This window comes from Cyanistes caeruleus, chromosome 8 (assembly GCF_971803275.1).
Source record: "Cyanistes caeruleus chromosome 8, bCyaCae1.hap1.1, whole genome shotgun sequence".
In the NCBI taxonomy this organism is placed as follows: domain Eukaryota; kingdom Metazoa; phylum Chordata; class Aves; order Passeriformes; family Paridae; genus Cyanistes; species Cyanistes caeruleus.
In genome coordinates this window covers 37984733-38010731 of record NC_141708.1, presented here as the reverse complement: position 1 = coordinate 38010731, position 25999 = coordinate 37984733, and the positions used below count along the sequence as shown (strand labels likewise).

The window sequence follows — 25999 nt, the reverse complement described above, 5'->3', positions numbered from 1 at the left end:
GATCCCCTCTTTCTTGGGTAACAGTTCAATGTGTCCTTGGACCCAAAGCTCTCTAAAATGTCCATAAAGGAAGGAAATACTTTGATTGGAAAATGAAAAGGGTTTACTTTATATTTGGAAATGAGACTTTCCTTTTATCTTCACACAAAAAGGAGCTGTGTGAGTTTATGTGACTTTTAAAATTGAAGAGTCTTTTACAAATTAAGGCTTAAATCCTTCCAGAAAATATGCCAAATATCTCAAATTCTTTATCATATCATATATTGCTAATTCTGTTGGTTGTTCCTTTAATTATTTACTTGTCCTCCTCAATACTGTTCTCTTGAGTTGATTAATACCAAGACTGCTGAGTATCACAGAATTGTTGAGGTTGCGAAAGACCTTTAAGATCACAGTGTGAACACTGAAAAGGAGGAGGAGAGAATAATTATTCATGCAAGATATTGTCTTCATGATGTATACATTAAACTTTAGTTAGCTAATTTAGCTGAAGGTTAAAATTTAGCAAGTGTTTCTATTTCCACAGTTGCTGCACCATGCCTACACAAGCTTTGACGCAGAATTCACTTATTTTTCGAGCCAAGTCAACAGATCTTGCCATGGTTTCCTCATCACATTATTTTAAGGGTAGTTTTTTATAAAAAAAATTATTTAAGCACTTAGTAAAGAGCATTGTGTGAATATTGTTTAGGCTTTGTTTTGTTTGTTTTGGCAATGAAGGATGCTTGCAACCTGCCATGCTTGTAAAAGAGATGAGGTAGCTAAGGAGGGAAAAGACATCCTCTAGATTTAGCATTTGACTTGGGAAATGACATATTAGCCCATCAGCTCTTCAGGCATCAAAAATTACGTGATGATTCCAGCATCCAAGTATCTCTGAGGAACTCCAGTTAACTGACAAGTTTTGTTTCCTTCATGTGAACAATTAAATATTAACTAAATATTTTTAATAAACCCTGGAAACATGCTCTATTCTGCTTGAAAACAGTCTTGGAATAACTATCATACTTAATGATAAATTCTGATAGTTTTATAATACATTTGTAATCTTGTATTTTTTAGAAAAATAATGTTGTATTTTGTAGACCTGAAGGGTACTGTGAATGCTTTGTGATTGGTGCAATCTGAAAAGGTAAGATTTTACAGAATAAATCCAGGTGAGGAGAAGAGCTGTCAGTAGCTAAATAAATGTGGTGTACTTTGCTAAAGAAGAGAATGATGTCTGAATTTTGCTCCTGACTAGTTAGGTTTGGTGTCAGGGTTGTGAGTGGCCTGAAAAAGAGGTTTGCTGGGATTTTTGTTGCAGCATCTAAAGTGAACCCTCTCATGGAAGCAGATGTTCTCCAGTAAGAATGTATTGCTGTCAAAGCTCTGCAGTGGATATCCCCTTGGCACTGGATCCCTGCATTGGCTGTCATTGCTTCAATTCAAGTTTTGGAAAGGTGTTTTCTATAGAGTTTACAAAAGCTGTATTTATTATCAGCACCCAGCTTAAGATTGTGCCTGGAACTTGTACCCTATCTTTTTGGAGAGTATTTAGCCAGATTACTCTCTTCCATCTCCAGCATTTTCTCAGGCAGGGAATATGAAAACACTGAACCTCTGGGCTGAGCATGGGGTCAGTACCCAGGAGATGTTTCAGAGATGCCTTTAGCAGGGATTTAAGGCCATGTGTGACCCCTGTGGAGCCCTGTGAGAGACCCTTTCCTCTATATTGACCAGTGAATGGTTGTGGAGGAGGCCCAGTCCTCTGACAGGCTTCCTCCTTGGAGATCTATCCCCTAAGATAAGATAAAACCACCTAGTCATGGTGACTAAGCTGTGGACCCCTTCCTGCTTTGGGACCCCATGTTATCTCCCTGTTAACTATTGGTCACCTTATCCCAGTCATAGACCATTGGTCCCTTTCCCAGTTCTCCCTTTCCTTATAAAAAGGCTGGCTTTTGCCCAGTTCAGTGGATGTGACCATCACTGGCCCCTTCACTGAAGCCTGACAATAAAGACTCTGTGGAGTGCTGCACCGTCTGCTGCCTCTTGTCTGTGTGCTGGCTGGGGTAACCCATGAGCAGAGCTGGGCTGATCTGAGCTGATCACAGAGCCAAAACCACTTCTAAAAGAGCTGATCAGGTGAAGTCTCAGACCACTCCTAAGGGTAACCTCTGGCTGGAAACTGCCTGAAGCTCTCTGGATGGCTGTTCATTCTTGGGACTTCTATCTGGGATCGTTGGTGGCAGAGCTGGAGGTTGGACAGGCCCCCAGTCCCAGCCTCTAAAAATGGTCACAAGGACAGGGCACAGCCCTGTCTTAGCCCTTCCAATTTCCAAATGCTGGACTCATCATGCAAATTCAAGATTTGAGAATACGAAGCTGATGGGGCCTGGGTTTTCTGCTCTTCATTCAAGGAGAGGCATTCAGAATTTGGATATGTCTATGAGCAGGTTTTCCTTTCCCACCCATTGCTAGAAGTGAAGGAAACCAGTGCCTAGATCAAAACACTGATTATTTCCTGAGCTTGATGGAACCATTGTAGATCAGAATTCCTTTGGTCACCAGTAAAGCATTTTGCTGGTACAAGTGTTCTTAAGACCTTCAGCATTCACTAACCCTTCAGATTTCTTCTTCAATAGTATTTTATTCCATGATTTTATTCAGGCTGTGTCAGTTTCTATGGCGTTTGGGATATTTTTTCGTCCTATCTCAAGCTATAGTTTTATTGTTCACCAGCACTCAGCAATAAGCTGAATATCCTGACTGTGACTAAGATGTTGTGACTTTGGTTTTAACTGGCTTTGTACTAAGCCCCTAATAAATTTCCATGCTTGATTCTGTCAAAGCAGCATTGCCTGTGCACATGAGGCAGAGTTAAAAATGTTATTAATATAACAGCACAAGAAGACAGAAACCAACCTCCTGTGTGGTTGGTGTAGCCCAGCTCAGTGCTTCACATTGCTTCACAGCAATGAGGGAATGGCATCTGCCTCTGTGCTTGTGTTCTGTGGTGTCACCTAGACGGATCTGAAAGGTAACTTGAAACAGTCACTGTGCTCAGAACAGAGGAATCCTCCAATTGCACACTGAACATTAAACATCAGTTGCTGTGGATGCTGTCAAAGGCAGAGCAAGAACAGTTCTGCTCTGCAGATGAGATTTTCCAGTGCTGCACATGGCCCAAGAACTGGAGCTGATTAACAGGTGTGCTCTAATTGGGACTCGTCTGTGGTTTTGCTGTGCTTGGGTCATGTTTAGTTCTTCAGTAAGGCAAATTGTTAAATGTTTTATTACCAGTTTCATCCCTTTCAGTTGCATCACACTGAGAATTTGCTGATGACAGCTGTTGATCAGAAATCTTAGTGTTTTTTCATCCTTCCTCTGATACAGTGACACAGAACTTAAAAAAAATACAAGGTTCTTAGTCACATAAAGTGGCAGTGGTATCTTGCCTTTAATGTCAATGCCTTTCCCCAAGCCAAAGAAACAAGAATTTGCCCCCTCTGTCATTCTAAAAGTTATCTTAAAATCTTGTATTGATTCATTACATATTTGTGTGGTACTTGTTCTACAATCCCTTCACTGACTTATTTTTTCAATCTCAGAAGAGCTCTTGTACAGATAATGCTGCACACAGTTTCCCTAATAAGCTACACAAGCTACTGTGAAAGGATTTTGCAGAATCATGCTATAAATCCCTTGAATAGGTGTTATTGATTTCTGAAGAGGTCTTGCTGAAAAAGGAATGTGCTGTTCAGGTCTCCAGAGGTGTTGCTAAAAGGACAATAGCACTGGAGAAGCAACAGCAGGAGAAAATCGATTCCTTGGCTATTTTTTTGTTTGTTTGTTCTCAGTGAGATTATATGGGGGAGAGGAGATGGATTGAGCTATATTATTTCAGCTGGGCTGAAAGTTGCTTTCTTTTTATGTTGAGTTATTTGACATGCCTGAAATCTGTGGGTGTATGTGGCAAACAGACTCTGCTTGTCAAGCTCTGAAGTGTGTGAGCAGTGGCTCTTACACAGTGAGCACACATTGTCTTCACCAAAGGAGTTATCCAACCATGTGCCAGAGTTACTCCAGGGAGGAAGGAGTTTGTCTTATTCTGCCATCACCTCTGGTTTAAGACCAGGCTCGTGTATTCTTCTGCTGTCAGCTGGTGGGTTTTTTTTGTTGTGTTGTTTTTTTTTTTCAAATGAAAGCATAGGAAAGGAATTGTGTTTGTAGAAAGTACCCATACTATTCAGAGTTATGCTTTCATCAGACCTGCCAGTGGCTTGTATTCACACTTGTATGCTGACAAATAAGAGGAGGAGAGTTAAAAAAAGAAATTGCTGAAAAAGGAAATGGAGGAAGAACCCAGGAAAACTAGGCTAAAAATCCACCATTACTTTGTTTAAAAACATCTCAGATGTGCTGATGGCTGGAGCTGGTTTCCATTTTGGTATTTTGAGAAGCAGTTAATTCTCATTCCTCCATTCCAGAAACAGTAAAGGTTTAAAAATGATTTTTAAATGAAGCTGTAGCTCATTGACCTTTTCATTTACCTGCTCCCGGTTGTTCTCAAGCTCAGTAGTTGTTGCACTTCTTCCTTTATCTTTGGAAAGACAGTGTTATCCTCAAAGAATATGTTTTATCAAAGAGATGTGTTCTAGCTGTTTCACTTTGTATTGTGTTCTTTACATCATGTATTTGAGCTTCTGTCCATAGGAGCAGATTTTTGTGCGTATTTTAATTTGTGGTCTTTGGGACTAGCAAGAAAATAGCACCTTTAAAAATCTTCTAAAAGATCTGCAGTATTTTGGAGTCTAATTTCAAGGAATGGGGCATTTAAAACCTTGAGAAACCCTTCTCTCCACTCAAAGGCACCTGATGATATTTCTAGGCTGGTCCTTAGTCTCCACTAGAAGAGCAATGCTCCAATTCACACTGAGAATCCAGTTTAAAATGTTGCTGTTTCACAGATGATCTTGTCCATCTCTAATCCCTGGCTGTAGTAATGAAAGAGGATGAAACATTTTTTTCTTGTATAAAAACTGTCCAGAAAACTTTTCTCTTTTATTAACAGCTGTCCTGTAATAGCTTTCTTGAAAATATCCACCTGCTCTCAGATTTCTACCAGATATTTTTCATTCCTTTTCTGTCCTCTGAATTTCAGCAGTCTTACTTCAATGTTACCAATATACAGACTTTGTTCTGTCTTCTTTCTTCCCCCATCCTCACATGTGTACATTCTATAAAGTATTTTGAGTGAAAAATAGTTTTTCAAATGCTATCTTGAATTTTGTATTTTTCTTTTATATATTCTCTGTATTCTTTACACTTTCTATATTTGTAGCTTTGTAGTCTTTTATTGTAACTTAGCTTCAGTATTTTCCTAGGCAGAAAGACAAAACACGTACCAGGACCCCTATGCTATCTTGGTTCTCCTTAGAAACCAAGGTTGAAACCAGCTCTTTGAGACATATTTTTTATAAAGAGATCTTAGACTCCATGTGAGGGGGGAGGATTTAGAAGGTGCTAGAGCTGGGGGAGATTACTTCACTGGGCATTCTTCTAATGAGGGACTCTAGTCAAATATGCTAACTTGTGAAGTCTATGAAAATTGTACACGTGTTATGTGGGCATCTTTGGCACTTTCTGCCTGACAAATTGCACACCTAAGGATCCTTATATAAAGGTAACCCCTTTTTATCACTCTAACTTGTGTCTTGTAGCAGCTTGGGTCAGTGGTCTGGGTGCCACAACCTTCCTAGAGAAGCATCCTTAGATGGACATCCTGGAGGCACAGGCACGTCTGCAGCTGCTCTGCATTTTCAGCTCTGAGCCCTGAAAAGGGCTGTTGAGTGAATTCAGCTCTTCAGGTGACACGGAAGGAAAGAGACAGAGCCTTCATAGGGAATCCCTTGGGAGGTTTTATTCAGCTCCTTCCTCTGAGGAGTCCTGTGATGAAAAGCCATGAAAAGTCTCTGGGGAGTCAGAGGAAAGAGGGGTATATATCAATTGAGGGTTCAGGGGCAGTGCAAACGAGAACCAGTGGTATTCATAGAATCTGCATGGGGTACACAAAATTCCCATGGGCTGCAAGACATGTTGGGGGGGCAGGGGCTGACTCCTTTCTCCTTTTCACGACTGCAAAGGCTATTAGCTAGGGTTTCTCCCCTAGGGGGAAAAAGGCAAGCTGGAGCCTAAGGGCATTCTCTCCAGGGAAGAGTGGTTACACTGTTGGCCAACTCAACAGCCTCCACAGTGTCTGGCTCATGATTCTAGGTCCAGAGAAAAAGACATCACAACTTGACTCAAACCTGTTCTGGAAGGAAGCAGTCCATTTCCATTGCCTAGTTTCAGGTGCATCTTGAGAAGAGGGAATGAAGGAGTCAACGTGTTCTTTCTTGGTAATCTTTCCTCTGTTGAAATTGTAGGACTAAAGAATAATTGAGGTGGGAAGAGACTTCTGGGGGCTCCTTCTCCAACCCCTTGCTTAGAGCAATCCTAATACTTCAGGTTGCTCAGGATCTTGTCCAGGTGAACTCTGAATATCCAAGGATGGAAATTCCTCTGTTGGTCTGAAGCCCTGCTCCAGTGTATGACCTGAGGTAAAAAAAGGTTCCCTTGTTCTACCTTGTGCCTCTGGATCCCTGTCCTTTACCTGCACACTTAGTGGTGTCTCAGACTGTCTTCTTTACCCTGCCCCAAAATGTAGCAATGCATCTGAACAGCTTGAGTCATAGTGTGCACCAGCCAAACTGTCTGTAGGGTTTCTTAGCAGACCCTCTGGAATTTCTCAAGGTTGCTCAGACACAAGCTGTTCTAAAAATAAGAAAGAAGAGGCTGAGAAACAAGAAAACAAGACCACAAGGGTCAGATAACAGAGGACAGTTGTACACCTGGACTGTAACCAATCCTGTGCCCTGAGGGGTGCGTGCAGAGAGCGTGGACAGGATAGGGGCACCAATGAAAAGATGCGTGAACAGTAGTTTTAGAATGTATAAATAAGTGCATAATGTAAACAATAAATAGCTTCTGCGAAATCATATTGATTCACTGTTCAGAGGTCCTGAACTCCTGCACCAGAAGGCAACTAGTTTGAACAGACAGGCACAAGCTATGTTAAGGCAAAGAGTAATTTTGCTTAGTTTCACTTCATTAGAATTCAGCACAGTTTTTTCTGAAATTCTATAGTGCTTTTTAAAATTTGTTTCCAATACTGCTCTAAGTAGCAAACACCTGTCTGATAATGGAAGGTCAGCCTCTTATAGAGGTAATGAAATACAGAGAAGTCCCTGTTTATACAGTGCACCTCCAGGCAAGCTGTTAAAGAAGATTTCACTTATCACATTTAATATTGACATTTAATAATGGCATTAATATTGGCACTTATACAAACAGTTAGTAATAGTTCAAGGAAAGCCTTTTTCCATAGTACTGAGTATGTGACAGCCCCAGACTGTTAGCTGAGAAAGGTTGTGTGATAACCAAGTGTGTTGTTAGGTGAACACAGCTGAGTGGCTGTGCAGATGGCTGTATCATACATTTGAGAAGGGGACCTGTAGGAAAGAGTTCTAATTAACAAATGACATAACAGAACGCTCAACATTGATGTTCAAAAGGAAATAAATTTGCCAAGGACTAAGAAGGTTAGCAGTCCATATGTCAGGTTGTCCTGGGGTGACTTTGTGATGCTGGTATTCCCATAACCTGTCTTTTTGCTCAGAAATGTGTCTCGTAGCTTTAAGCTTCATGCTGTGTTCAAAACATAGAGATAAGAGTTCAGCTTTCTCAGAGCTCATGGCAGTGCTCTCTGAGCTCTCTGCTGCAGAGTGACAGAGAGAAATGGGGAGCTTTCCTGGAGTTTTTTTGATGGTTTCCCTCATTAGCTATAGCTAGAAAGTTTTTTCCAGGACTGTTTTTTTCTGGAACTGTTCGGCTTCAGTCCAGAACACCAGGACTGGCTGCCTGCCTTCCAAGCTGCTCTGAGGCCTGGACATCAGGTCCCAGCCCCAGAGGGACTGAAAGGGACTGAGCAAACTGGGACACACCCCACAAAAGGACTCTTTCTGAACCACTGAAGGAGTTTCTGAATTTGCCATCTCTTCGGAGCAACAGGAGGCTTTATTGTTTAATATTATTAATTTTCTTATGTTTGTGAGCACTTTGCTTGTTAAATAAAGTTTTTTCCACTGTTCTCCATGGAGATTATCTCCTGAACTGCTTGGGGGAGGGGCCACTGAAATCTGCTTCCTGGAGTTTTCCTCCCAAAATTTGCCCTAAACCAGGATACAGGTGTACATAATTCTTCCAAATCCAGCTCATTTTCCCTGCCTTCCCCTGGCTTGTCACAGTCATCATTCTCATGCTCCATTACAGGTTGTCCCATGGCATTTCCCATGGGGGCTGGCTACCTCCGTGCAAGGTCATACAAGATGCAGAGTCTGAATGTGACTGTCAAACCCCATAATTTTGCTCATATCACTGTCTTTGTACCATAAGAAGCTGCCTGTGGACTTGATGCCTTTTCAGCCCTAAAATCACAAGCCAGACAAGATTAAAATGATGAAAAGTGGTTTATTGAAGGTCCTCCAGGTATGCTTATGGCAGAGTGCACATGTGATATAGGGCTTCAGCACTTTTACACATTTAGCAAATTAGCATAATTGACAAGAATCCCCAGTTTGAAGTACAGTTAATGAAGCAATTCCCCTCTTGGTTCAGACCCCTATTGGAGCCTCCTTGATTCTAGCACCACATTGTTTATGTCTACATACATGGGAATGTTGTTGGTTTGCTGAAGAAACAAGATTAGAATAAGATTTCAGCAATGTGTTTTGTCTAACAAAGTACTGGACTTAGCTTAAGAAACTATATGATTGTGCAATAGTAGTCTACAGAGCTACAAATATATAAAATATATATAAAAAGAAAAACATTTTGGCATCAGCCTTGCCAATACTTTTGCTGTTCCAACAGGTGCTACTGATGCTGCTTGAAAGCTCAAGTTTCTTGGCAATGTAATGACAGTCACAGCCTGATGAAAATGTGCATTTCGGATGGTTTTCCCTTGTGAACTTGTCTAAGTTCCACATCACCTTTTGAAAAAAAATGAGTGGAGGTGAGCCCTGGCTTCACTGCATAGACCCAGGAGCAGGAGTCATATGAGCTCTCTGAGTGGGTGCTACCCACGGAAATGGATTTTTCCCTGCAGGTCTATCTCAGGGTTAGATGCCAAACTGCTCTTTAGTCTTCAGTTGGAGTGTCTAATGATGCTTTGGCTGAGGGATTGTATTGGGTTTGTGAACAAAGTTTCATGACACATTTACCTTCTGTCTCCTGTTGCTTGCTGTTTGTGTGGTTTGGGAAAGATTCTGGAATATTCTCTTACTGCTTCTTCTGATTGCAGGTGGGTATGTGATAGGAATGCACCTGCCTTGGTAAATCAAATCTTGTACCACCCCTCAGCAAGTATCATCAATGGAGCTACGCTGTCTTCACATTTGACAGCATAAAAAGCACTGATTGCATAAAAAATTATCTAAAACTTCCTCAGAGTTGGTGACAGGGAAACATGAGCAGTATTTGAAGGGGTTGGAGATTTTTTCAGATTTTGATCTGTACTAAAATTGTAATGAAACATTAGCTCTGGAAAGTAGAGTCAGACTCCATCTGCTTTTTAATGAATTTGCATATCTGCAAAGAAATACAAATAGAGTTCTGCAGAAAACCTATTTTTAATGTGTAAACATACACGTGATAGAGATTTGGACTGAAACTGGTTTTAGCCTTATGGGCCACATAGCTTCAGAGAAAAACTAATGTTGTTGGTGAAGGTCCTTATATTACAACTTTTCTTCAAAGGATGGGCTTTAGTCGAGTCATAAATCTGGCATAGCAACACAGCTTTATTACAGAGAGTAGAGTAATAATTTCAGTTTTTAAAAAATCTAATTTCCATTTGTGGTGGAAGGTTTACATGTAACTCTTGAGAAATACTTATTAAAAGCCATCCCAAAAACACACACAGAGCCAAACCAAGGCAACACCGCCTTGGTGGACTGGTTTTATGCTTTATGTTAAGTTTTGAAGTTATGCTTTCTTTTCTGGTTATTTCTCTATGTGCAGCTTCCTGAATATACCACAACCACACAAAAGCTGCGCCTGATGGCCTCTGATCTGAAAACACTGCAGCAGGAAATCTCCTCTAGAGATTTATTTGACAGAATGAGGTGAGAAAGGAGATCTCTGCTTCTGTGTTGGCCTCTGGCAGTAAATTTGTTACCCATGTTATGCTTAAACTATGAACTGGATGATGTCTGAAAAGTCAGTGTTGATCCCTGATCTGGCAGAGTGAATGTGGAGGAAAGTCATGTAGAATCACTGGAATTGGGTGGAATGGCATCTTGGAGAATAGGATTTGGCAGTGACTCCACACTACATTTCCTGACTGCTGAACATTTTTTTTTTTCCCAGGCTAGGGATTAATTTAACTCTGCGTGGCTTTATGATATCCAGCTTCTGCAGTGCTTGTGGCTATGTGCTGCAATCATCCTTACTGGATCTCACTCTGGATGACTGCCACACTGCTGTCCCATGGGTTAGAAATATGCCTGCTTCCAAAAGCAAAAAACAATAGCAGAATAAATAGACATAAATAATATAAAGATATAGAAATATATTATTTATATTTATATAGGTGTTGCTTATAGCTGTTACCTTTACAGAAATTGTGAAAAAAATGAGGTAATAGAATTAATAAGTAATTGTTGAGCTGTTTTGGTTTGTACATACCCCTGATTTGATTTGTACATATTCTTCCACACCTTCTCTGCTTTCTTCCCTCAGCAATTTTTTAAGGTTTAATGAATCTTTTGAAAATAGTCAGGTGAACCCCAGTTCACCTGTTTTGATCTGCAAACAGGAGGTTGAAATCCACATCTGTGAGAGTCAGAGTACAATTGAGTTTTTGTATGCCATAAACTCTTCCAGGGCTGCAATTGAACCAAACTTTTCTTTAGACACTCCAAATCCTCCATTTGGTACCTTGTATTATTCAGAAGGGACAGAGGAAAGACCAAATTCTATCTTCTTTATTTAATGGGCTTGATTTGGATTATACATCTCTGTTGCTTCATTCACTTCAGTAAAGAGTGCTTCTCTCTGATTTCAGAATTGGGACAGAAATTGATAGTGGTATCACAAAAAGGAAAATACTATTAGGAACTAACACTCTCAAGAAAAATTACACAGCCTGAGTTTGAAAATGGAACTAATTTATTCACCTGCTCCCTTGGCAGCAAAGCAGAAATGAGTGGAAAGGATGAGAAGTGATAAGAGTGATGAAAGTTGTGGCATCCTCCTGTGGGATGGCTGTTATAAAAATGTGCAGTCCGTTTTCTGACATGGAGTCACTACCTTCTGAGAAAGGTCTGGATTTCTAACATTAGGCTTAAGACTCAAGAAAAAAAATAAAAATTACATCTCTTCTGTCCTCTCCTCATTTCTGATTTGTATTCTGCTGCTTGGCTGTGGCTGTCAGCAACAGAATCATGTTAGATGGGTGGGGATCTCTATAAAATCCCTTATTCCAACTCTCCAGCTGGAAAATAAGCAAAACCCCAGTGCTGGAGGGTGCTCTGGGAGCACTTGCATGGGTGGGCTTTGTGCTGGTGCTCAGTGTGCAGTGTCCAGAGCTCAGACTGGGTCAGCTCTGTGACTGCTTGAGCTCAGCTTATGCCTAAAAATCCAAGGAAAATTAACCCCTCTGTCTCTGGCAATAGGTTCATCTGCTGTGCTTACATGCTTGTCGTGGTTTTAAACCAATAACTAAGAAAATTACTTATTTTTTGCTGTGAGATATGGATTAGAACAAAAGCAAAACAGGCATAAAACTTAAAAGGGAAAAAAAAAGGTTTCTTGACAAACTACAATAATAAGAACACCAGAATAAACTTCCAGAAAAACCTTTTCATCCCCTATCTACCCACTATTCCCTTGTTCATATGACAACAGAGACAAAAACTTTGGAACTTTGATGGTTAAAACAGTCCCAATTCTTGCCACAGTCTTTTCACCAGTCTCTGTAGGGAAACAGAAGTTTCTTCCTGTTAATTTATGGAGTTTCTCACAAGAAAACTATTTTTGTTATAGTTTTCCATTGCCCTAATGGTAGCTGCTCAGAGCTGCTATTATTAGAGTTCACTCCTCCCATTTTCACATCACTCTGAAGTGTGTATGGGCCATGAGTCTAGGGATGGCATTTTTAAGGATAAGTTATTCAAAGGCAAAAAAGTCTTCTTCATCTGTTTCTGTGAGCTTCACCAGAAAACAGTTTTCTCATTGCCTCTCAAGGCTTCAAATCTCCCAACAGTTTTCTCATTGCCTCTCAAGGCTTCAAATCTCCCAACAGTTTTCTCATTGCCTCTCAAGGCTTCAAATCTCCCAACATGGCCTGGGCAGGGACGGGAGGCCTGGAGCTCCGCCACCCTCCACAGCCAGAAAACAAAGAGAACCCAGAGAGCTCTGCTTTTACACTTTAAGGTAGGGTTCACAAGTTGATCCCACTTTTCAATGGCCTAAACTGCTGTCAGTTCTCAGCAGTGACCGATAATTGGTCAGGAGAAAAGACTCCAGGCAGTTCCCAGCAACTCCACCTCCCTTAAAGGTAAAGTAACTCCATGACAATGCTCAAATTAACTTGGCAAAAAGATTTACCCTGGAGGGCAGCAGTAGATTTTACCATGGCAGATAAAGTAGCAGACATTGCTGATTCTTTTGTACACACTGCACTTCCAGTGCACCTTCATCTGCTGAAGCAGACTAACTGCTTTCTTCCCTGACTGCAGCCTGGAATTGTTCAGGCTTGCCTGGTTTAAACTGTTTTTGTGAGGTTTTTGTTTCATGACACCTTATTGCTCCCTGACACCCACTGTTCTACCTGGCTGCCTCAGCCTGGCTAGCATCTTTTCTAGTTTTGGCTCCTAGCAATAGGTCAGGTAACTCTCAGAGGTTACAGCATCTCCTGACTGACCAGGGACCTCGGAACATTTCCCAGCTCACACTTGAAAGCAGGAATTTATATAAAGGTTCCCCCTCAGATTTCTGGGTTCTTGACTTTTGACCCTGATGCTGAAAGCTATTGGCTGTGATTAGGAGGAGCCTGCACACAGACATGTGTGGGTGATTTGTGGTAAGTTCATACCTTATCAAGTAATTTTCTACTATATTATATATTTGTGTTATTGTCTGTAAAATATATATATATATATTTTAGTAAACTCATGAAAACAAGCATGTTAATGTCGGCCAGCTTGTCCTTTCCCTTTGTCATTCCTCCTTTTCAGTAGATTCCAGCAGACCACTCTTCTATTTCTTGACTCTTTTTTCTTCCCACACTCTTCAAAATGAGAGGGATTGAATGGATTTTGCCTTATGCATACAATAAATGTATTTAAATAAGCAAAACTTCAGCAGAATGAGGAGGGACAGAAAAGCATAGATTATGTCAGATATGGAAACCTGAGCAATCTGCATCAGGAGGTCTTTGTAAGACTCTGGGCAGAGTGGCAAACACCACATGCCATATCCTGTTTGTGCAGGGTGTGACCACAGCAGCACTTGTCCTTGATTTTATGTTCTCCATAACATGGCAGTGCAGCTCAGAACAGTGCCCTCTAGACCCAGATCTCCTGCTTCAGGAAGGGTATGGGTCTTTTTAGGACATTACAGTTCAGGGCTCAGTGAGGATTCTTCTATCACTGGATAAAATTTGTGCACTTGGGAGACCAGTGAAGCTGCTACTACAAACTTCAGCCAGACCAGGGTGACACATACAGGTTTTAAAAGAAATTTTGAGTTATCCTCAGTCTTTGCAGTCATATCCCCAGAAATCTGTGTTTTAGCTTCTTCCAGAAACATTAAGAACAGAAAGCTCTTTTCTTAGAAGCAAAGTTGGCTGAATGATGGAACCTGTATATGATGATTTCAGTAAGGGAGATCCGCCTTCTCTCAGTTTCACTGGCATTGCTCCACATTATTGGTGTAATTCTTTCCCTCCTGCTTCTGTCTCATTTCGATGTCTTGCTGCATCTCTTTCCCTCTTCATTCAGCTTGGGGTTTTTCATCTCGTTCTGTGAATCCAGCAACTGCCAGGATCCTCAGAAATATTGAGCTCTTTCAGTTTGAGTTGTAGCTTTTCCCATCTCACAGGGTCTCACTTTACCATTCCTCTGCTTTTGTAGTCAATGTTTGAGCAGTGACTGTTATAATTTTCTGTTTGTGCTGCTGTAACATTCAAAAACACCATGGAGATCGAAGTCTAGTCAAGGCAACACTTACAAAGCCTGAGTAAATGAAAAAATGTGGTATGTATCCCAAAGAGCTTTAATTTCTGTGTGATGGTTTAGACTTCTTCAAGGACTTTATATAAGGCTACCAAAATGTGAGAAGAAATTATCTAGTTTGATTGAAGAGAAGAAAATATGACAGTCTCCTCCCCTGTGGTTTGGGTCATGACTGGTATGAGCAGTGTCCTACCTCACTCCTCCTCTCCCAGTCAGCTTTAACATTTTGGAGCAAGCAATGAGAAAGTTTCCTGTGGCCTCAGAGTACCACCTATAAATCCAAACACTGTTACCTAAGAGTAGAGATAACTCCTGCATATAATTTAGAGGATAAGTGCACAACAGGACTCCTCAGTAACATAAGCCACATATGTTTGTCACTGCTATTCTATTTTTCTGTAACAGCTGTAGCGCTTTGTTTAATGGCTCTAAACTGCCTGGTTTTAGCTCAAAGTGGGCCTTTATTAAAATACTCAAACCCCTTTTGCTATATTTGGAGATTATAGTACCCTTTGTAGATGTTTGCAGATTGCTAAATTAGGATACCAAGCAATTATGAAATGGAAGTGCTTTATGAATTTAATTTTCTGATATGAAAAGCACAAGCGAAAAGTACCAATATTAATACTGTAGAGTCCCCAGGATAATTCTGTAGAAGAAGGTTACTGGTAAATACTCCAAGTAAGCTCTGCAGGAACAGACTGGCTGTGCAGCAGCCCACTTGCCCCATCAAGACCCAGAGAACTCTGTGGCCCTCTGTGAAAAGTCTCCTTTGTAAAAAGGTCTCTGAGCCATTCCTCCCTGTGCTCTTCTCATCATTCCACAGCTGCATTCACAGCAAGGCACCATTGCCTTCTCGGCCTCATCTGCATCATTCAACACCCACCAGGAACGAGCCAGACAGGGTTTCTACAGGCAAACAATGGGGTCATTTAGGGTAGACTTCTTTCAAAGCAGGATCTCTTTTGTACCTTTGTATAGGGATCTCAGAAAGAGGAATAAATAAATAAATAAATAAATAAAAATTTTTAAAATTTAAAAAAATAGTTGCTTAAAGACCTTCCCATTGCTATGGGTCTAGTGCTCAGATTCCAGGATATTGCTAATGGCAGTTGAAACCATAACATTTTTCTTACCTATTTTGTTTTTTTCCCTCAAGGTTTACATTTTCATTTTCTTTCATGTAGCAAATAAAGTCCCTGAAAGGGAAATGCTTAATAAACAGCCTCTGGTAAAGAGTATGGCAAAACTGCCATAATTCCTTCACTTTTAGGAACATGAAGATGGCATCACTGACTATTGTGTCTGTCAGTAAATTAAATAAAAAACCCAAACCAAGGTCAGGAAATTAAATTCATTATAAAGATAATGGAAAATTCTGATGTTCCTTGCTGCTGTAGTCATGCACACTTTAATTGTTTCCTTGAACAGTCAATACCTTGTAAAGGAAATAAACATCTTCTTAAGACACTGCTCAGTTTTCTACAGATACGTAGTGGTCTTTTTTACTGCCTTGAGGATCACTTAATGCCCGAGTTGGTGGGATTCAGGGAAAGTCTGCATGCATGGGTGCCATTGGCATTGGCCTGTTCTGGCTCTGCTGCAGTCTGCTACATAACCCTTCTGAAGCACATGGGAAAGATCCTGTGCCATAACTCCCCTGAACTGAAGTATTCCATGTCAGCCTGGCCTATCCCACAGTGTTGCATGTTGTTCATCTTTGCTGAGCAGGGGTAAACACAACTGAGATATTTGCATTGGAGGAGGAGGTGGCTGTGCATGTCGGTGCTAGGGATGCCAGGCTTTGGTGGAACAGAGCAAGGAGCTTAGAACAGATAACTTTGCCCCACTTCATTTATTAATCAGTTTGATTATTTTACTCTCTGGAGTTTTGCACATCAGATGTAATCAGGTTCCCTTAATAACCTGACAGGTCTGTGTGTTCAGTTATACAGGGCAACATTATTCATAGATCCTTCTAATCCCCATATAGACTAATCTTATTAATATTTATCTTCTAATCTATTTACAAATTCAGAGAAGGTAATCTCTGTCTAAATGAAGCTACTGTTCATATAGAGGTCTCTTCTTTAAAACAGTCATGGTAGCATTTAATATTATGAAAAGCTTAAAGCAAAAAAAAATGTAATTAATTGTGAAGCATCATTAACAATGATGGTGTCCAAAATGTTTGTGTGGCTGATTTTCAAGATCCCTTCCAGTCTGAACCATTCTATGTTGTCAAAACAAAAGGTAGGAGGGATAACAGCATACAGCAGATACCTCAAGTTAAGAAATACCCAACCACATTACTTCTTGACCTCCCTGTTTATGGTTGGCTACAGAAGCTGCCTTTTTAAATGGTCAGAAAGCAAAGTGCTTGGATCACCTGCCCAGGTCCCAAAGGATCCAGCATCTGCCTCCTTCCATCCATTTGTTTCAATCAATGGCAGCAGAGGAGTGGTGGGGGGAAAAACTAAGAAGGCATTTTGAAAAATCAGGTTGTGACCTAAGCATGACTGCAGCTTCTTCCACTTCTGGGCACTGGATTTGGCTCCCAGTTTTCCTCCTGAAACATGAGGAACTGTGTCTGGAGAGCTAATCTGGAATATAATCACTGTGGACTAGTTGGAAATATCTAAGTGGGTATTTAAGGGACTTTGGCACTCTTCAGTCCCTGTCAACAAGGGTTGTGTGAAGCATTAAGGCACACACAAGCCTGTCCCTGTTCAGTAAAGCACTTCAGGGTGCTTTTAAGTCCCTTGATTTCTACTCTTGGTTCTATCAGCAGGAGGTTTTTCAAAGGCAAGAGGCTGCCCTTATCTCACAAATGGGCTAAGCTGCCTTATGGCAACAGTCCTCAAAAACTCTTCATTATTCAAAATGCTAATGTTGTTCTCCCTCCTCTGCTGCAGTGGTCAATGCCTTTAAGACCATTCCTTTCGTACCTGTGCATTGGGAAATACTGTTTCTAATGATGTCATTCTGCTGTTTATTCCCTCAAACAGTCACTGAAAATGCTCTGTATTTTCCTCATACTAATGCATTTGCAGGTTGATGCATCCATGTCAATCATTACTGTGTTCATGTTCCTGCATCAGCTTGTTCAGGGCAGTTCTTCCAGGTGTGCACCAATGCAGCAAAGAAAATCTAATAGGTGTGAAAGCAGGAAAAAATGTCCCTCACATTGATTCATAATATTTTGTACAGAAAGACACCACACTGAGATTTAAAAAATCACTGTGTTTCTTGCAGCCAGGCAGAAACTCTTCTGCTTGTCTCCCTCTTTTCCTCTGAAAAGCCAGGCAGATTTTTGGGTGCAGGAGAAGGATGCCATGTGCAGGTTTTCCTGCTAACTGCCTTGGATTGAGGATGATGTCACAGATTTTTGATATTCAGGCATCATTATAGCAATCTTTTCTTATGTTCTTTATAGCCATGGCTAAAGGGTTTTATCTGATAATGCTGAACTGAATTATCTCTAAAAGTACCCATTTGTGAGATGGAAACCAGAAAGCAAGAACATCCCTCTGTATGCTGGGCAGGTGTCTGCTCTCAGGGTGTAAAATGGGCACTTCCAAGTTATTCCACTTAGTTTTGGAGCATATCATGGGTTTTTCTGCCAGGTTAAAGCACAGTAAGCAGGGAGGGATAACAAGAAAGATTAGGGATATGGAAACACTTCTTTATGAAAGAGCAAAGGGATTGATGCTGTTCACTACGGAGAAGTAGCAAATAAGAACAGATCTGAAAAGGTCTCTTACCATTTGTTACTGTGAAGCCCAGAGGGGCCCCTTGCCTTTGCTCCTTCTCCCATGGTAGCAGGAGCTGGAGATATTAATTTAAAATGAGAGACCTTACACCTTTTTAAAAGGAAATTGCTTACTCTTTCCATGTTTTGGCCACAATTTAGCTGTTTCAAGACTTCATGGAGATTAAGAGATTAGAATGATTTTTCTTTTTGTAGTGAGTTTTTTTTGAAAGACTGCTTATTTATAGGCATTGTATATCAGGTGTGACAACATTACAAATAAATCAAAGCCAAAAATGCTCACAATATTTGAAACATCTTAGTGTTTCAGTGCCATGGTTTGTAAGAAAAATTCCTGTACTATCAGAGGTTTTCTTCACATAGTATAAAACCTAATCAGAGGGATCCAATACACTTCATGGAAACACCATCTCTGAAAAATGTTCCTTCATAAGTATATAAACAGTTTATATGAGCATAAACTGGATCTAACATATTACACTCTATATATAATATATAAAACAGTATTGGAAGTTTCATACAAACTTTGGACTACATACCTGAAAACTGATTTTAATTTTAAGAGTTTAAAAAAGGAGGTATGGCTTATTTTTGGCTGCCTTGAGGAAGCCCTTTGTGCTTCTTAGGAGCTCCTGGTGTAGGCCATTCAATCCAAGCCTACTATTTATAGTGGACTAATGAACTTTGGTAAAGCAGCAAATGTGTTCAGACACCCTTTGGCCTGTTCTTCTTAAATGTCTTTTTTTTTTAAAAGTTGAATAATTTATCTCTTTCTGTTGTGTTTAATTTACACAATTCTTGAAGTTTAGTATATCCTTCTCAAAGAACTAGTGTCTGGTGTTTGCATTTTCTGCTGTCTTTTGATTTTAGCAGCAGAGATGATTTGGTTCTGAGGTTCTTGGCATACTCTTGTTATTTACAGTTGACATGGGCAACTCAGAAACTTGTCCAACAAAGAAACCCAACCATGCAGTAAACTGGATATGACAGGTAGATTTGTAATGGCTACAAAAAATAGCAATCCACTTGAAAACAATAAAAAAGAAAAAGGGAAAGGAAGGGAAGGGAAGGGAAGGGAAGGGAAGGGAAGGGAAGGGAAGGGAAGGGAAGGGAAGGGAAGGGAAGGGAAGGGAAGGGAAGGGAAGGGAAGGGAAGGGAAGGGAAGGGAAGGGAAGGGAAGGGAAGGGAAGGGAAGGGAAGGGAAGGGAAGGGAAGGGAAGGGGAAAAGGAATTCCAAAACAAAAAGAAAACAAACCCACAAAAGAAAGCAAAAACCAACAAAAAACCAAACCAAAACAACAACAAAACCAACCCCTGCCCCCCCCCCCCACAAAAAAAATACCCAAACCCCAAAACAAAACAAAAAACCCAAAAAAACTCACTAGGAATTCTTTGTAGGAAAGGTTTGGCAAGTCCGAAAAGATTTGGCAGCAGAAGTGTCAGCAAGTGTTTTATCCTATGCTATCACTATCCTCTTTTGCTCAGAGGGCTACAAGCACTTTCTGATTTCTTAATTGTCCAGCTGGGCTCTGGGATTTTGGTTACACTGTGAGCATGCTGGTTCCAGGAGGAGACTAGCACTTGTTTGGTGGTATGGAATTTAAGGGATGAATAGGAGGGAATAGGAGGAGACTGATGGAGAAGCCTGAAAAAAGGAATGCAGATGAAATGAGCATACAAGAAAAGTGGAGAGAGACTACTTAAAGGCCCTGGATTGATGAGACAAGGGGAATGGCTTTCCACTGCCAGTGGGCAGGGATGGATGGGATATTGGGAAGGAATTGTTCCCTGGGAGGGAGGGAAGAGCCTTGCTCATGGTGCCCAGAGAAGCTGTGGCTGCCCCTGGATCCCTGGAAGTGCCCAAGGCCAGGTTGGACTTTGGGGCTTGGAGCAGCCTGGGACAGTGGAAGGTGTCCCTGCCCATGGCAGGGGTGGAATGAGATGACTTTGAAGGTTCCTCCAAAGCCAAACCATTCTGGGATGCTGTGAAGTTTAGCTTTGTCCTGCACCCTTCTCAAGAGTTCAAGATGATCCCTGGCCCCGACACATAATCCAGAAGATATACACTGGGAAGCAACATGCCTCTAGCCAGGGATTACATTCCAATAAGGAGAATAAGAAGGGGGAATGAAGCAGAACCATGAGCAGCTGACCTGTTTCAACAGGCAGCAGCACCGGTGCTCACAGGCATTGCTGATGTGCTTCTCAAGGCCTGCAGGTTGAGGAGCATTTATTGGGTTCCTCTTTATAGAGCAGTGGGTTAAAATTTGTCACTTAAGACTTTTAATTAGAAAGTGTAATTGACATTTTGAAACACAGAATGCAAGTCTTAGTAACTAACACACACATTTGAAACTTCTCATAAATAAACTGTAAAAGTTTAATCAAAATGAAAGTTGCAAAAGCTGCATTTCCTGGCACAAATGAGTATAAGCAAGAGTCTGCTAATGTTATGGCTCCTCCTTTAGTGACAGAATATAAATTTTCTTTAAAAGAGCCCAACATTTAAATTATTAAACAACTTAAAACTTAAGCATGTTCTAATCATCAAGAATCAATAAGGTCAGAAAAGAGCTTTGAGAACAAATCCTGCATCTGATGAGATTCAAGCAAGGAAGAGGAAGGTCACAATAGAATAAATTTACTAGTAATTACTTTAGCCTCAAAGGTGAGGGATTTTCTCTTGAGCACTGAGTGCTTTAAGTCCATCAGTGCCTTCATTTAGGCTTTGTTAGGTAGGCAGCAGGTACACCAAGGGTCCTGCCTTGGTTTCTCGTTGTAGTAAGACTGTAACCTTTGGTGAAGGTAGACACAGGACACACACTGAAATGTTCTAAAGAGCTTCCAGCAGCAGGAAATCCACTCACGTGCCATGTGCATCTCCTGAGAGAAGTTTATTTTCCCCAGCTAGGCAGGTCTGTACCACAGGGGAGAGCACTGGCGAAGCATGGTTGTTTCAGGGTACAATGAGGAAGGCAGAGAGAAGGATTGGTTTTCACATTCATGTGTCAGTCTCTTGGGAGGAGGAATGCTCAAGGCCTCAAGCCAAGCTCATGCTCACCACATCTCCGTTCCCCTCTTTATCTTTCCTCTCCAAGGTTTTGGCAGCACATTGTGAACCACTTTGCTGCAAAAGGTGTGTGCTGAATCTTTACAAAGTGTGGAGCTCCTCAGGGAGGCAGCTGTGTTGCAATGAAGGAGCCCATGGATCTGTGAGGAAAGAAAGGAAAATTTGTTCCCTGCAGTTAGGAACTTTGGTTTTATCAGTCAGCTCTGTGGGAGTCCAGGCTGTGGCTTACCTTTGAAAGTGGAATGTATTTAACACAGCTTGTACGAGATTTCTGCAGCTACTACAGAGCTACCCAACAATGGCCCTTCAAAAAGAGTGATGTCCTCTCATGCTGTCTGCACTGGGTTCCTGCCTTGCCCATTCCTTTTTGCCACATTTTGGGTGATTCCATAGTTGATGTCTCAAATTGTTTGGTTAGCAGCTCCTAACACCCAGCTAGATTCTGCATACTGCTTCCCTTGGCAGGCAATCACTGACAGTACATGTGCTAATGCTGCTAAATATATGATTAACTATAACCAGGAGCAGCCTACCCACTAAACTCTGGTGATATAAGACTTGTCATTCAACACCGCCTCTCACACAGGAGGGCATTTTCTGTGTTATGCATGTCTGGAAACTTTTGGCAGGTGTTTATGTTTGGGTTTCCTTTGTTTTTCTAGTGGTAATGTTTGACCAACTAAAATATATGTTTATTCCTCCATACTTGAGTGGCAAAATCTCACTTCAAAAGAGTAGTGAAGAAAGAGAAAATACAGGATCTTCTGTGTTTTGGGAAGTGGATGTGTTTGAACCTGTTTAGCTCCGTTTCCAGGAGATGGATGTTTTGGGCCAGATTCTCATCTGATGAATGGAGAGCTAAGCAGAAGATATTTGAATGGCATATCCTAGGAAATATGACTGACCACTGGGGAAAAAAATGATACTTTGGGAAAGTGATACCAAAGAGCTTTCAGTGTAGCAAAGAGGGAAACATTAATCTAGAAGTACTTATTCCTAGGCTTTTCTGCAAATATACCTGAATCGTGGAGTTAATGTTATTTTCATTTGTCTTCTTGCATCTGTTTGCTTTTTTACAAACAAACTGAACGGATTCTTGTTCTCTTTCAGCTCATCCTCTGGCTGAAGTCTTTGCATACCTATTGGACTGGCAGATCAGAATTACTGCACCACCATGGGCAAACATGTGAACTGACTTTTGTGAGGTTTTTATGACTTTTTTCAAGTTTGAAGAGCCACTCAGGTTATGTACTCGGGTAACTGAATCACTTTGTAATTTTTCATACCATGAAAAGGTTACCCAGGGAAGCTGGTGGGCCCCCATCCCTGGCAGTGTCCAAGGTCATGTTGGACAGGGCTTAGACCAACTTGGAATAGTGGAAGGTGTCCCTGCATATGGCAGAAGGGTAGAACAAGATGATCTTTAAGGTCCCTCCAACCCAAACAATTCTGTAAGTCCATGATTCAATTCAAAGGCAAAATTTATGACAGAGGGCTGAAATGAAAGTAAGGTGATGTTAAGGATTACTAGAAATGTGTGATCTATTTGTTGTCTTGTAGTTACTTTAAGAGATGATATATTACCATTACTTAGTTACTTAATAAATTTTAATATTTACTGTCAACTCTAGGTTTATTGCAATTGAAAATACATTCCAGCGGAGAAGGTCAATAACAAAAATATAAGAAGTCATCCAACAGTCATGAAAACCTGCCAGTTTTCTTCTGCATTTTCAGCTGAAAAGGATGAGAGAGCAGACAGAGTGAGGGACTGTCTGGGACAGGAGTGGAGTCATCTCAGCATGGAAAGCCAATGATGGTGTCACAGTCTCCAGATTTAGCTGCTGTGAAAAGCTGAGCCACCAGGTTTATTTTCTGTTTGTGAGAAAATATTGCCAACCAAGAAAATCTGAGTAGTCTTTTCCACACCTAGGACTGAGCTTGGTAACACATCAGGAAAATGTTTGATCTGTGCTCAGAGCTGTGCAGTATTGCTTTGCAAAGCTGTGTTTTGTTCCTTGGTTCTCCTAATTGTGGAGGAAGGCTTTTCAGATGGACATTCCCATACAAATGTCCCAAACAGAAATTGCTAAAAGAAGGACCTTCAGTGGGGAGTTTGTGGAAGCAATGGCTTAAATTAAAACTATAGTGTTTGCAATCCCACACAGCTGTGCTGCAATCCCAAACATCAATCCTGCAATCCCACACATGTCAGCTCAGCCTGGAGCAAAGGAGGCTCAGGGGAACCTTCTGGCTCTGCACAACTCCCTGACAGGAGGGGACAGCCAGGGGGGGTCGGGCTCTGCTGCCAGGGAACAGGGACAGGACAAGGGGAAACGGCCTCAAGCTGTGCCAGGGGAGGCTCAGGTTGAATATTAGAGAAAATTTCGTTCCTCAAATTTAATCTAAAACTTCCCTGGTGCAAATTGAGGCCATTTTCTCTCATCCTGTTATTTTGTTAATACACAAGTTAAAATTATTAAATTGAGTCTAAACAATCTGTATTTTAGTTTAACATGTTGCATAAAAGTATCTACAAAATGAAAAGTATTTGGACAACTATCTTTCACAAATGGTATTTATTAGGCAGAAATGTGCTAGAATTTCAGAGGTTTATTTTCATACATTTTGGTTTCATGAGTCTGCTTAAGAGGAAGCATCCTATTTTTTATTGTATACTTACACTGAGCAAACACCCCAAAATCATAAAGCTGGCATATATAAAAAATATCCTCTTCATTTCCTCATAAAATATCCCTGGGCAGTGTTTTATGTATTTTTTAAAACCATTAAAAAGCTACTGGTTTGTCTCTTGGATTAATTTGTAGCAAAATTGTATATAGACATCGGCATCTTTCAGTTCCAAAGGCAGCTGATATTTTGAAGGATGTTCCGCTGGGAATGAGGCCGGTGTTTTAATCTGCCCAGTTGCAGTTATTTTCACTTTTAATAACCTGCTACCTTGGAGTCTTGACAACGTTTAAACTGACAGTTCCATATCTTATTACTGATGATTAATCCTTGGTTCAGGCAAGCACACAATGAAACTAAAACACCATTTGTGGTTTAAGATACACAAGACATAATAAATTAATTAAGTGAACATCAGTCTCCTTTTCCTGTTTGAAGATATTGGTAAGAATATTGCTATGGGTTTGAGTTTATTTACCAATTTTTTTTACCTGTTTGTGGAATGAATATCAATATGGGACACTCACAGATGTGTTTGATGTTTGTCATTGCTTTAGTAATTTCCTTCTGGGATAACTGAGATCAATTTCTGCATCCAAAATCTGTTTCAAATGTGGAATTTATTTTAAAAAATCCAGAGCAGTGGTCATTCAGGAAATGAAAAGAGAGAACATGAGCTAGAATTTAGTTAAAACAGAACAGAGTTGTTCAGGTGGAAAGGACCCGCAATGATTCCCCAGTCCAAATGCATAAAAATCCAGATATTCACAGAAAAATGGGGACTACATAACTTAGGCAAGGATGTGCTGTTTGGTTACACTTCTCCTTTCATATGCTTACTGAGACAGAACATTTTATGCTCTGTAAAATGAAAATGTGCGCGTATACAGAGAATACTGGCATCATTACAAAATTTTGGCTGTAGAGTTTAGAATTTGGTCCATCATTTGACCGCTGGATTTATTTATTGAACAAGCTAAGTATTTTTATTTCTGGAAAGAAAATTGCCAGTCCTTTTAAATGCTGTAAATGCAGTCCAGAAGTTTTTCCTAATCTTTCTGATGCCCCATTGCTGTGAGGTTTCAAATAGGCCATAGAGAGTGAGCAGGGTACTTGGGAGCTGCCTCTGGGTCCCTTCTCTAGCCCTGTCAGTGTCAGAGAGCCCAAGCAGAGAGTCCAGCATGTGTTGTTTTGTACCTGCTTAACGTTACCGCTCCACCATAATCGAGGAGAAAGTTGGTGATTAATGTAGGATTCAAAAGAAAAATTTAACCTAAGTTCCATTTAACCTGTCCAGCCTTAATCAGGTTATTTCCATTTGTAGAAGGGAAACTGGGGAGAGGAATACTGAAGCTTATCTACAGTCATGCTTTGGACAAAGTACATAAACCTTGCCCACTGGATTGAGTTTTAGATCCTTGATCACACGAGTATGTTTGGGTTTCTTTTGTCCCTGAAGGGCTTGGAAAGCTCTGATGGCAATTAATGTACCCTTCAATAAAACAGATCAGTTTTCAAAAGTTTTCCAAGGCTGCTGGTTGAAGAATTTTTCTTATGGCTCTGCACCACTGCAGCCTCTGTCACAGAAAGAGATTTTTCCACCATGGACTCTTTTATCAGATAAATGTAAGAATATTTTCGCTTGGGTTTTTTTAAAACATAATTCCAATCTTTCACTTCTGAGTCTGTGAAAATCACAAACATTTCCTGTCATATCAATTGAACAGCTTTTGTCTATTAGTGTTTTGTTACCAATGCTTCAGTTTGTGCCCCTGTGTACTGCCTTAAGCTGAGCTCTCTGCAAAACCCTTCCCTCCTAATGCAGTGCGATTCCTCCCTGGGGCTAAGCTCCACACTGCATCCTGGAAAGCAATGCCAAGGCCAGAGGGGAGAACTGAGCCATCCATTTATGTGGAGCTGCTCCCACAGGCAGCACTCAGGGCAGGGGAGGAGCTGCAGTTCTGCCTCAGTGGACCTAAGGGAAGGAGGATGGAGCCATTCTTTGAAGGAAAAGTGTCAGAACTGAGTATTTTTCATACTGAAGGTGAAAACAGCTGCTCATTACAGCAAATTAAAAACCCCTAAATGGGATGAAAGTGCCATGTTTTACTGAGCTCTGCTGGGAAGGCAAGTGTCTTGGTTTAG

At 40.8% G+C, this 25999-nt stretch overlaps 1 long non-coding RNA gene across 15 annotated transcripts in view; it reads left to right on the top strand.

Moving 5' to 3' along the window:
* LOC111931644 (uncharacterized) overlaps positions 1–24266 on the top strand; it is a 72933-nt gene extending 48667 nt beyond the window's left edge. For 2 of the 15 annotated variants that reach the window (XR_015289926.1, XR_015289935.1), the window contains exons 6-10: positions 8956–9097; positions 10105–10208; positions 19016–19083; positions 22274–22419; positions 22795–24266. This is a non-coding gene — a long non-coding RNA (uncharacterized LOC111931644). Of the gene's footprint in view, positions 1–6410; positions 6585–8355; positions 8572–8955; positions 9098–10104; positions 10209–19015; positions 19084–22273; positions 22420–22794 lie in introns of all 15 variants that reach the window. The other 13 variants (XR_015289924.1, XR_015289932.1, XR_015289925.1 and 10 more) reach the window with 12 other exon arrangements.
* Positions 24267–25999: the final 1733 nt, after the last annotated feature.